Consider the following 2,791-nt stretch of genomic DNA (forward strand, 5'->3'; position numbering starts at 1 on the left):
CCTTCATAGTCATTGCTCAAAGGTAATACTACAAAAAATATATGTTTCGTCAATAAATCGGTATAATTGTAAATTTAAAATTCAGAGCGTTATTATCCTGATAGCTGTCGAGGATTACACAAACTCAATTCTCTTTCTTGGAATAAAACCGGAGGAGTTTTTGAAATCTATCCTACCCCTGTTTCTGATAAGATTGAAGTTTACTGTGATCTCATGACAGATGGAGGAGGATGGATTGTGAGTTAAATCGATTCATTGTTATTTATAATTTAACAATTTTGTCGCGTACTTTTCTAATATTGAACACGAAATGGACGTATGGATAGTTTTGATATTATTATTTGTTATTGTTGTTGTATTCTTTTTTGTAGTTTCTTCTAGTTGCATTTTTCTTAAACTACTATTTTTAGTTATTTCGAAAATTACTGTGGAACTCTTTTGAAAAATTGATCGCTATCGCAAGTATATACCGTATATTTTAATATAAATCTCCGAGCGCATCAGTGATCGGAAATCTATCTGATCAATCTTTTCCATGAAAACTCATGCAAGCACACTCATCCAGACAAAGGTGTCAGATTAAAACTATCCCAAATCTTCGTACAATTAAAACTAAATCGATAAGGTATATAATTAAAAATAGAATGTTTTACAAAGGTATTTCAACGTCGAATGGATGGCTCTGAAGACTTTTATCGTGGATGGGATGATTATGTAAAGGGGTTTGGAAATACGATTGGAGAATTTTGGTTTGGTGAGTTTTTTATTCACTTGAATGACATCAACCTTATTTTGCTGCAACAAGTTCCTAAAAATGTTGACAATTGAAAAATGCTCGAGATATACTTCATCGCGTCCATTTTAAATATATATATTGCTTCCTACCATGCAACCTTCAATGGTTGACGAAAAACTCCTGATCATAGTATGAAACATGAAACTTATGCAAACCAGAAACTGGATGACGATATTCTATAGAATCTATACAATCTGGTAAAAAATGAAAATTAACTCGCGGCAACTGTTAGACGTAATGACATCAGTCGATTACGTGAAGAGCACCATATATAGCTATGTGGACAACAATTTTAAAAGCCCGTATTTGTGTTACTGATATACATTATGAAGCCAGTACATTAAATTTTTAGGTTTAGAAAATATCTATCAGATGTCGAAAGATAAGACATATGAACTCAGAGTAGACATGGAAGACTGGGAAGGAAACAAAGCCTATGCAAAATATGGGTATGATTTCGAACCTTCAATTTAATGTAAACTTTATAATCAAGTTTATAAATGTATGTTTTTATATATCCTATTTTTTCTAGAGCATTCTCGATCGGTGATTCTTCAACAAATTATCGCTTAACGGTGGGTCAATACAGTGGAAATGCTGGAAATTCTTTAGAAGACTCCTATCAAGGACAACCCCTATACATCAAGGACGACCCTTCACAACGAAAGACGCAGATCATGACATAGTATCTTACAACTGTGCCGACACTTACAAGGGAGCGTTCTGGTACGGAAATTGTCATGCAGCAAATTTGAATGGGCTGTATATCAATGGAGGAAATGCGAAATATGGAATATCTGTTACCTGGAAAGCTTGGAAAGGCTATTATTATTCTCTGAAATTTGTTGAAATGAAAATGAGGCAAAAGCAGTAGCCGAATTATGCGATGAGTTTACATACAATATTTCATTATTCAGCATTTGTAAAATACAAACGTTTTATCTCCGCGATTCAAGTAGTTTTAATGGTCACAATGGCCATATATATGATTTTAGGAAGTGACAATGCTCTTTTGGAAATCCGATAGTCTGTTTACAAAGGGTCTAGCCACCCAAGGAGTGTTGTTCATACTTTATCGCTGTCATATAGACAGCGAGATTGGACTTTATGGCAACTGAACAAGATATATACTGCCAATGGAGTGCAGTGCTTTATGTAAAAACTTGTCCAAATTAAAAATGGTAATAAATGTGTATAGACCTGTATAATGCTTGTTCTTACAATTCTGAAAACAATATATTTGAGCGTGATGATAATCTTGAAAATATGAGATATACTAATACAAACAAATATGAGATAAAAGTAAAGAAAATAGGTCGAAAAAGATGTAGCGTAAGAACATCGCCTGTATGAAGAGACAATGGACAACATCCGTTCGATTAATAGGCTAAGGTAAAAATAATTAAAGTGAGTAGACGTTAGAAACATAGGCAACCAAATCTTTCAAATTTATGTGCAATAACCCTGAATATTGCAACCATGGTGGAACCAACGATTGTGCAGCCGTGCAGTTTCACGAACACGCAATCTTGCCAAGCAAGTAAAATCCTCCGAGGAATTGGTTTGCTATAAAGCCACATAATTAGTTCGATGGTTTGCTCTCATAGGTAAACTTTAATATCCAGCAGAAATGTATTGATTAGATAAAATACAGGGCAACAAAAACACGACCAACCTTAATATCAGTGATACAAAAGGAGCCTGTATTGGGTTACATTGATAGGGGTGTTCGGAGTCAAACATGAATAACCGGATATCTACTTTGGTGGAAAAATTATCAGCTTATATTATGACTCTGACTCGACACACTACTGTACACGTCCCTAATGTAATATAAGTGAATAACAAAAAGCTAAATACAGTCCCGCGACAATTTCTTGCACAGATTTCACAAATTATACACAAGGTTTTGCAAGCTAACGCAAAAAACCTTGCTAACGCTAGCCATTTAGGTATTAAAATTTAAGAGCTGAAACGCCTCAAATTTTAACTACT

At 34.2% G+C, this 2,791-nt stretch overlaps 1 pseudogene; it reads left to right on the plus strand.

Annotated features, from left to right (window-relative positions):
* The first annotated feature begins 663 nt into the window (after positions 1 to 663).
* LOC120333733 (ryncolin-1-like) lies at positions 664 to 2,181 on the plus strand (annotated as a pseudogene).
* The last annotated feature ends 610 nt before the right edge of the window (positions 2,182 to 2,791 follow it).

This window comes from Styela clava, chromosome 15, assembly GCF_964204865.1.
Source record: "Styela clava chromosome 15, kaStyClav1.hap1.2, whole genome shotgun sequence".
Classification (NCBI taxonomy): domain Eukaryota; kingdom Metazoa; phylum Chordata; class Ascidiacea; order Stolidobranchia; family Styelidae; genus Styela; species Styela clava.